We start from the raw sequence: 10373 nt of genomic DNA on the forward strand, positions 1-10373 counted from the left end.
CCTGGTCCCGAGCATTTTGGAAACGGGATACTCAACCTGTAGTAGTAGTAGTAGTAGTAGTATAACCCCTTCCTGACAGAGCCAGTTTTTGCGTTCCTGACAGAGCCCTTTTTTTCAAATCTGACATGTCTCACTTAAGTGGGGATAACTTTTTTTTGCTTTTACTTATCCCAGTGATTTTGAGATTGTTTTTTCGTGACACATTGTACTTCAAGTTAGTGGTAAATTTGGGTCGATGCAGTTTGTGTTTTTTTGTGAAAAATACCAAAATGTCGTAAAAAAATGGAAAATTTAGCAATTTGCAAAATGTTAAATTTTCTGCTTGTGAGACAAATAATCATACCACTCAAAATAGTTAATAACTAACAAAGACCATATGTCTACTTTATGTTGACATCATTATTTCAACTTCCTTTTAATTTTTTGGGACACTAGGAGGCTTACAATATGAATAGCAAATTCTCAAATTTTCAAGAAAATTTCAAACACTGATTTTTTTAGGGACCAGTTCAGTTCTGATGTGACTTTGAGGGACTTGTATGTGAGACACCCCCATAAATGATGCCATTTCAAAAACTGCACCCCTCACAGTATTCAAAACAGCATTTTGGAAGTTTGTTAACCCTTTAGGTGTTTCACAGGAATTAAAACAAAGTTTAGGTGAAATTTCAAAATTTCTTTTTTTTTGCAGATTTGCAATTTTAATACATTTTTCTAAGGAACACAGTACATTTTACTAGAGAAATGTGACTGAAAATTGATTCCCCCAATTCTTTTGTTTTCATAAATATCCTATATGTGGCCCTAGTGTGCACGGTGACCAAACCACAGGCTTCATAATAGAAGGAGCACCTACTTGATTTTGGAGCCTCCTTTTTATGAGATTATTTTTTAGGCACCATGTAGGTTTCTAGGCACCATAAGATGCTAAAAGTTAGGAACCCCCCCACAAGTGACCCCATTTTGCAAACTACACCCCTCAGGGAATTCATCTAGGGGTATAGTGTACATTTCAAACCCCCAGGGGTTTCACCAATTTTGATACAAGTGGGCAGTGAAAATGAAAAATTACATTTTTTTACACAAAAATGCAGTTCTGGCTCAAAATTTTTCATTTTCAGAAGGTATGAAGGAGACAAAGCACCCCAAAATCTGTGCCCCAATTTCTCCCGAGTACGGCAATGCCTCACATGTGACCAAAAAATACCAGTTGGGTGCATGGCAGGACTCAGAAGGGAAGGAGTGATTTTTGGATTTTGCAGCACAGATTCTGGTGGAATGAATGGTGGGTGCTATGTTGCACCAATACAGTAGAACCCCCCCACAAGTCACCCCATTTTGCAAAGTACACCCCTCAGGGAATTCATCTAGGGGTATAGTGTACATTTCAAACCCCCAGGGGTTTCACCAATTTTGATACAAGTGGGCAGTGAAAATGAAAAATTACATTTTTTTACACAAAAATGCAGTTCTGGCTCAAAATTTTTCATTTTCAGAAGGTATGAAGGAGAAAAAGCACCCCAAAATATGTGCCCCAATTTCTCCCGAGTACGGCAATGCCTCACATGTGACCAAAAAATACCAGTTGGGTGCATGGCAGGACTCAGAACGGAAGGAGTGATTTTTGGATTTTGCGGCTCAGATTCTGGTGGAATTTTGGTGGGTGCTATGTCGCATTAGCAAGACCCCCCAAGCACCAATACAGTGGAACCCCACCACAAGTGACCCCATTTTGCAAACTACACCCCTCAGGGAATTCATCTAGGGGTATAGTGTACATTTCAAACCCCCAGGGGTTTCACCAATTTTGATACAAGTGGGCAGTGAAAATGAAAAATTACATTTTTTACACAAAAATGCAGTTCTGGCTCAAAATTTTTCATTTTCAGAAGGTATGAAGGAGAAAAAGCACCCCAAAATCTGTGCCCCAATTTCTCCCGAGTACGGCAATGCCTCACATGTGACCAAAAAATACCAGTTGGGTGCATGGCAGGACTCAGAAGGGAAGGAGTGATTTTTGGATTTTGCAGCTCAGATTCTGGTGGAATTTTGGTGGGTGCTATGTCGCATTAGCAAGACCCCCAAAGCACCAATACAGTGGAACCCCCCCACAAGTGACCCCATTTTGCAAACTACACCCCTCAGGGAATTCATCTAGGGGTATAGTGTACATTTTAAACCCCCAGGGGTTTCACCAATTTTGATACAAGTGGGCAGTGAAAATGAAAAATTACATTTTTTTACACAAAAATGCAGTTCTGGCTCCAAATTTGTCATTTTCAGAAGGTATGAAGGAGACAAAGCACCCCAAAATCTGTGCCCCAATTTCTCCCGAGTACGGCAATGCCTCACATGTGACCAAAAAATACCAGTTGGGTGCATGGCAGGACTCAGAAGGGAAGGAGTGATTTTTGGATTTTGCGGCTCAGATTCTGGTGGAATGAATGGTGGGTGCTATGTTGCACCAATACAGTGGAACCCCCCCACAAGTCACCCCATTTTGCAAAGTACACCCCTCAGGGAATTCATCTAGGGGTATAGTGTACATTTCAAACCCACAGGGGTTTCACCAATTTTGATACAAGTGGGCAGTGAAAATGAAAAATTACATTTTTTTACACAAAAATGCAGTTCTGGCTCAAAATTTTTCATTTTCAGAAGGTATGAAGGAGAAAAAGCACCCCAAAATATGTGCCCCAATTTCTCCCGAGTACGGCAATGCCTCACATGTGACCAAAAAATACCAGTTGGGTGCATGGCAGGACTCAGAACGGAAGGAGTGATTTTTGGATTTTGCGGCTCAGATTCTGGTGGAATTTTGGTGGGTGCTATGTCGCATTAGCAAGACCCCCCAAGCACCAATACAGTGGAACCCCCCCACAAGTGACCCCATTTTGCAAACTACACCCCTCAGGGAATTCATCTAGGGGTATAGTGTACATTTCAAACCCCCAGGGGTTTCACCAATTTTGATACAAGTGGGCAGTGAAAATGAAAAATTACATTTTTTACACAAAAATGCAGTTCTGGCTCAAAATTTTTCATTTTCAGAAGGTATGAAGGAGAAAAAGCACCCCAAAATCTGTGCCCCAATTTCTCCCGAGTACGGCAATGCCTCACATGTGACCAAAAAATACCAGTTGGGTGCATGGCAGGACTCAGAAGGGAAGGAGTGATTTTTGGATTTTGCAGCTCAGATTCTGGTGGAATTTTGGTGGGTGCTATGTCGCATTAGCAAGACCCCCCAAGCACCAATACAGTGGAACCCCCCCACAAGTGACCCCATTTTGCAAACTACACCCCTCAGGGAATTCATCTAGGGGTATAGTGTACATTTCAAACCCACAGGGGTTTCACCAATTTTGATACAAGTGGGCAGTGAAAATGAAAAATTACATTTTTTTACACAAAAATGCAGTTCTGGCTCCAAATTTGTCATTTTCAGAAGGTATGAAGGAGAAAAAGCACCCCAAAATCTGTGCCCCAATTTCTCCCGAGTACGGCAATGCCTCACATGTGACCAAAAAATACCAGTTGGGTGCATGGCAGGACTCAGAAGGGAAGGAGTGATTTTTGGATTTTGCAGCTCAGATTCTGGTGGAATTTTGGTGGGTGCTATGTCGCATTAGCAAGACCCCCCAAGCACCAATACAGTGGAACCCCCCCACAAGTGACCCCATTTTGCAAACTACACCCCTCAGGGAATTCATCTAGGGGTATAGTGTACATTTCAAACCCCCAGGGGTTTCACCAATTTTGATACAAGTGGGCAGTGAAAATGAAAAATTGCATTTTTGTGTAAAAAAATGTAGTTCTGGCTCCAAATTTGTCATTTTCAGAAGGTATGAAGGAAACAAAGCACCCCAAAATCTGTGCCCCAATTTCTCCCGAGTACGGCAATGCCTCACATGTGACCAAAAAATACCAGTTGGGTGCATGGCAGGACTCAGAAGGGAAGGAGTGATTTTTGGATTTTGCAGCACAGATTCTGGTGGAATGAATGGTGGGTGCTATGTTGCACCAATACAGTGGAACCCCCCCACAAGTGACCCCATTTTGCAAACTACACCCCTCAGGGAATTCATCTAGGGGTATAGTGTACATTTCAAACCCCCAGGGGTTTCACCAATTTTGATACAAGTGGGCAGTGAAAATGAAAAATTACATTTTTTTACACAAAAATGCAGTTCTGGCTCAAAATTTTTCATTTTCAGAAGGTATGAAGGAGAAAAAGCACCCCAAAATCTGTGCCCCAATTTCTCCCGAGTACGGCAATGCCTCGTGTGACCAAAAAGTTGCAGGACTCAGAAGGGAAGGAGTGATATTTGGATTTTGCAGCACAAATTCTGGTGGAATGATGGTGGGTGCTATGTCGCATTAGCAAGACCCCCAAAGCACCAATACAGTGGAACCCCCCCACAAGTGACCCCATTTTGCAAACTACACCCCTCAGGGAATTCATCTAGGGGTATAGTGTACATTTCAAACCCCCAGGGGTTTCACCAATTTTGATACAAGTGGGCAGTGAAAATGAAAAATTACATTTTTTTACACAAAAATGCAGTTCTGGCTCAAAATTTTTCATTTTCAGAAGGTATGAAGGAGAAAAAGCACCCCAAAATCTGTGCCCCAATTTCTCCCGAGTACGGCAATGCCTCACATGTGACCAAAAAATACCAGTTGGGTGCATGGCAGGACTCAGAAGGGAAGGAGTGATTTTTGGATTTTGCGGCTCAGATTATGGTGGAATGAATGGTGGGTGGTATGTGGCATTAGCAAGACCCCCGAAGCACGGTGAAATTATGAACCTAATAATCCATAGATGTGTGGTATATTTTAAAACACTCCTTTATACATAGGCCGGGTTTGTCGGGGCAAGTGTCACACTGGAAAATAGTTTGCTTTCTTATTCCCTTTTTATAGCAAACTTTGCACCTTTTTTGTGTCCTGCCCTTTTTTCCAGTGGAGGGGATTTCATCAGGAAAATGCTGCCCTGGTACAATACGGGGGCCAGTACTAGAAGTACTGGGGCCCTCAGCCTGCTGGTTCCCAAATATTAGGCCCTTTATGACTTCCTCTTGAAAGTGCATAAATGTCCCCCTCTGGCCGGTAGAACGGAATAGCACGTAAGCGTTATACAGTGCCATCTGGATGATATACACGGCCAGCTTCTTGTACCAGATTTTTGTTTTCCGCAGGGCACTGTACGGCTTCAGTACCTGATCTGAAAGATCCACTCCGCCCATGTACCTATTGTAATCCAGGATACAATTAGGTTTTGAGGTGTGGGTACTGGTACCTCGTACAGGGACGGAGGTGGTACTGTCTCCGTGAATTGTTGTCAGTATAAGGACATCCCTCTTGTCCTTATATTTGACCAACAACATATTTTCGGTGCATATTCCCCTGCTTTCACCCCTTCTCATTACTTGGGCAATGTGCGTTTTTGGGAGGCCTCTTTGGTTCTTGCGCACAGTACCGCAAGCTGCTGTACCTCTTGAACCAAGGGCCTTAAACAGGGGGATGCTGGTGTAAAAGTTATCCACATAGAGGTGATAACCTTTATCCAGGAAGGGGTGCACTAAATCCCAGACAATTTTTCCACTAACACCTACGAGGGAGGGGGGGCATTCTGGCGGTTCAATTCTTGAATCCTTCCCTTCATATACCCTAAACCTGTGGGTGTACCCTGAGGTGCTTTCACACAACTTATACATTTTTATGCCATACCTTGCCCTCTTACTGGGAAGGTACTGGCGGAATTTAACCCTTCCTTTAAAATGTATAAGGGACTCGTCTATGCAAATGAATTTATCTGGGATGTACATGTCTTCAAATTTGGCACTGAAATGATCAATGACCGGCCTGACTTTGAATAGCCGGTCAAAGGTGGGATCATCTCTGGGTGGGCACTGTGCATTATCGTTGTAATGCAAAAATTTAAGGATCGTCTCAAATCGAGCCCGGGGCATGGCCATACGGTAAAATGGGGTGCTGTACAGAACATCTGTACTCCAATATTGCCTAATTTCTGGCTTTTTTACTATGCCCATATGAAACACCAGACCCCAAAACGTCATCATCTCTACTGCATCTACAGGGGTCCACCTAGCAAATGATGACGTGGGGTTTTGAGCAATAAACTGCTGGGCATATAAATTAGTTTGGTCCACCATTAAATTTATAAAATCATCAGAGAAAAATAATTTGAAAAAGTCAATTTCTCTGAGACCTGTGGAATCAAATTGGATTCCTGGCATGGCCAAAAACTCAGGAACCTGGGGCTCAAAATTGTCTGGTGGTGGGGTCCATACGAGATCAATTATTGGGGGGGGGGGTCTCAGCTGCTCTACGGGGGCGTCTTTGAGGGGGTCCCTCATCACCAGAGGAGGAAGAGGAGCTTAAGGCGAATCCTTCAAATTCCCCGCTTGCATCACTGGCTGTGTCAGAGTCAGAAGCAAGCAGGGCATATGCCTCCTCCGCTGAATACATTCTTCTGGATGACTGGGATGACATTTGGGATGACATTTGGGATGCCATTTTTATTTTTGTGTTACTGGTAGTGAAATGTTTCAACACGTGTATAGTGTAGGGGGGGGGGGGTACAAACTTTATTTCAACCCGGGGGGTATGTAGTGTGTAGTGTGTATGTAGTGTGCAGAAAAAAAAATACTTTATACAAAAAAAAAAAATGGAGGGGTTAAAAAAAAAAAAAAATTGAAGGGGTTAAAAAAAAAAATTGAAGGGGTTAAAAAAAAAAAAAAAAAAGGTCCTGCGCCAAAAATTGAGCACAGATGTTGGTCAGTAACGTCCGTCACTGAACAGCGCTGAAAGGCAACAGGAATTTGATCAAAAAAAAAAAAAAAAAAAATAGATCAACCCTGTGCCGAAACAGATGATCAGTGATGTACGTCACTGATCCGCGCACAGCGGCCACAGGACACCCACAAAATCACAGTGTGTGTAAAAAAAAAAATTAAAAAAAGACCCCACAGCACACACAAAAAAAAAAAAAAAGGTGATCAGTGATGAGACACTGATTACCAGTGAGGGGCAGCAGGTGCAACTGACAGTGCAACTGGCAGGTATATATAAAAAAAAAAAAAAAACCTCTGCACCCCTAAAAAGTTGCTGATCACCTCAGATATAGTGATCAGCACAAAAGGCGGGGGCAGCAGACACAAAATTTAGCACTCTCTATCACTCTCTGTCGCTATCTCTCTCTATCTCTCTATCTCTCACTATCTAACACTATATGACACTGCAGCAGCAGCAGTGACAGGTATATATATATATAAAAATACCCTGCGCCCCCAAAAAGTTGCTGATCAGTTAATTTATACTGATCAGCACAAAAGGGGGGGCAGCAGTCAGTTATATAAAAAATATATAGCACAATCTGTCACTATCTCTATCTCTCTCTCTCTATCTCTCTCTATCTATCTATAACTATCACACTGCAGCAGCACAAAATATAGCACTCTCTGTCACTAGGCCTCTCTATCTCTCTCTCTCTCTCTCTCTCTCTCTCTCTCTCTCTCTCTCTCTATCTCTCTCTATCTCTCTCTATCTCTCTCTATCTCTCTCTATAACTATATCACACTGCAGCAGCACAAAATACAGCACTCTCTGACACTATCTCTCTCTATCTCTCTCTATCTAACTAACTAACGCTATTACACTGCAGCAGCACAAGTTCACAGGAAGTCACAAGTCACAAGTAACAGGATCCAGGAAGCATCCAGCACACTACAAGCACAGATGAAGCAGCCAAGATATTTGCAAGGATCAGGTAAGTATTTTGCAAGGTTCTGGTCAGTATATCGCGGCAGCTAGGCACGGTGACCGCACTGCACGCAATTCCAGACCGGAATGGCGTCTGCAGTGCAGTCACCGTTAGTTTAAACCCCCCTCCATGGCTGTGATTGGTCCGTCGGACCGACGGACCAATCACGGCCTTTGGGGGCGGGCGGGGTGAGGTGGGGTGACACCAGTGTCACCCTTACACCCCGCGGTGATTGGTGCTGTACTTTACAGCACCAATCACCTCCGATCGCGTGTCACCGGCGAACGTTATTCGCCGGTGACACAGAAAACGCTGTAATTGGCTGTTCACACTGAACAGCCAATCACAGCGATCGCCGACGGGGGGGCGGCATCGCAGCCCCCCCTGGGCATGCATGGACATGTCTGCTGTCAGGGACAGTTAAATGCCATGACGTACATTTACGCCATGTGTCGGGAAGTACTTCCCGACCATGACGTAAATGTACGTCAATTGTCGGGAAGGGGATAATTAAGCAAAGGGATCATGAGAATGCTTGTCTACCAGAATTTTTTTTTTTTGGGGTGAAAAATAAAATAAAAAAATATTAGGTACTTGTGTATGATCACGGCGCCCATCGCATCGCATACGAGTACTTAACATAACATGTTCAGTACCCATCAGGGTGGGTGTACACTCTAAAATCGGGTCTGGGGGGGCATTTTACATAGGAATCAGGCATCTGGGTGCCTGTACAATAAAAAATTGGGTATAGACGCGTCGCATTGCATGCGACACGATTTTGTGGTTGTACAATGCCCTGCGATGGAAATCGGGGGCGCACCGATGAACAGCTACCAAGCTATAAGATCAACCTGGTGTCCTCTTGCCTTTTAAAATCCCCACTTCTCTTATTCGAAAACTAACCACATGATTCTCGAGGAACATACAGAGTTATTTCTTTTAGAAAACATTTGGCAACATATTGCTCCATTTTGTGGCTATATAAAAACTCCTATATTTCATAAGTATACACCCTTTACAGCATCGACCCCTTGCTGAATGAGTATGCTTATATAAGTTTATAAGAGCAGGGAACTGCAGATTTAAAAAAAATTGTTTTAAGCAAAGACATTAAAAAAAAAAAAAAAAAAAAACATTATGCTTTGTCTTATGTCAGTATCATGCTGGGAGGAAGCTAGGGTGTAAATCATTAGAATACATATTTTTATTAACTAAAAAAATGTAGGCCAAACATTCACTGTGATTGCATGCTTCATGTATGATATATCAAGCAGTTTCTATATACAGGCTATTAGGGTCATAAAAGAATGGATTGCTAATGGAGAAAAAGCTGTTGCCTTCGATCAAAGGGTCACCACCTGAAACAGAGAATAACGAACCCTTGCAAAACACATCCCAAATAGCTATATATTCTCAGATCCATTGAACAGTTTTTTGTCTATGTGCACCAATCTAGGGCTTTCACTAATCTGCTCATGAATCAGGCTGGAGGTGTTCATCGCTGTCATCAGAAACCCAACCAGAAAATGCCTGGGCACGCCTGCATTTTCACAAACACACCCAGAAAATGGCATGTTTCTGCACCTAAACGCTGGCTTCCTGTCTTCAAACTGCGACTACTCAGCAACTTCTATGCGAATGGATATTTATTTGCTAAATGCTGCTGTACATGCATACTCTGCACACTCAAAGTTCGATAATCGAACCGATTGTGAATACCAGCATTTGTGGGTGGTAACTGCTCAATTTTTGGAAGGGTTACAGAAAATGCAGACGTGTCCAGGTGTTTTCAGGAAAGGCATGTGAAGTCAGCTATAGCCTCAATCAGCCTGTTCCTATCGCACAGGCAGAGTAGGTTCTGGGTAGCGCATGGACTGCACACATGGGGAAAATCATTTGACGGTGAGTGCTATACGCTGCTCTGCAATATTTTTGCAAGCAGCTATCTGATGGCAGGTCTCTGATAAATACCCTCGCTCCGATCAGGTCTGAATAACCCCCTATATCATTTGTCTGGAGTTCAAGGGAAGACATTGTATAATTTGCAGTGTCATCTAATTTGTAGGTGGCATTAATGAGATTCTACATTTATTCCCAAGAAAATACAAACATAATGGGCACACCATGACACCCCCATGGTGCAGTGACAGTACAACAGTGCACTTTAGTACATTTTAGGAAACGAGAACAGACAAGATACTGTTGAACACACAGATATCTTTCTACATATATCTATACAGGGCAGTCCAGGGGCACACACACAGCAAGTCATTACCAGCTTATTATATATTGTGCTCATACCGGGACGCCATAACACCAATAAGCAGAGACTGAGCACACACGTACTTCAGGTAGAATACGTGTCACTACTATGCCCTGCTGGGCCCATACCTCTACGTACGGTGATGATGATGATACCGGGTGACAGGAGCTCTGTACCGGAAGCCGCCGCTGCCTAGTAACCAGCTCTTATTTTCCGCATTCCCCGATAATCGCTGCTCTGTCGCAGCAGTCACGCTCAGCCAATAGCCAATAGCGATTCTCACTCCTAGCAACGGCGCTGGCCAATAGAGAACAACTATAA

At 43.2% G+C, this 10373-nt stretch overlaps 1 protein-coding gene across 3 annotated transcripts in view; it reads right to left on the minus strand.

Moving 5' to 3' along the window:
* Window positions 1-10371, minus strand: part of C9orf72 (C9orf72-SMCR8 complex subunit) — a 36017-nt gene extending 25646 nt beyond the window's left edge. Inside the window, exon 1 of one of the 3 annotated variants that reach the window (XM_083185525.1) lies at window positions 10191-10371. The gene's annotated coding sequence lies outside the window, so the exon portion shown is untranslated. Of the gene's footprint in view, window positions 1-10090 lie in introns of all 3 variants that reach the window. The other 2 variants (XM_083185532.1, XM_083185517.1) reach the window with 2 other exon arrangements.
* Between the last annotated feature and the right edge of the window lie 2 nt (window positions 10372-10373).

The sequence above is a fragment of the Crinia signifera genome, chromosome 1, assembly GCF_055691185.1.
Source record: "Crinia signifera chromosome 1, ASM5569118v1, whole genome shotgun sequence".
NCBI classification, from domain to species: Eukaryota; Metazoa; Chordata; class Amphibia; order Anura; family Myobatrachidae; genus Crinia; species Crinia signifera.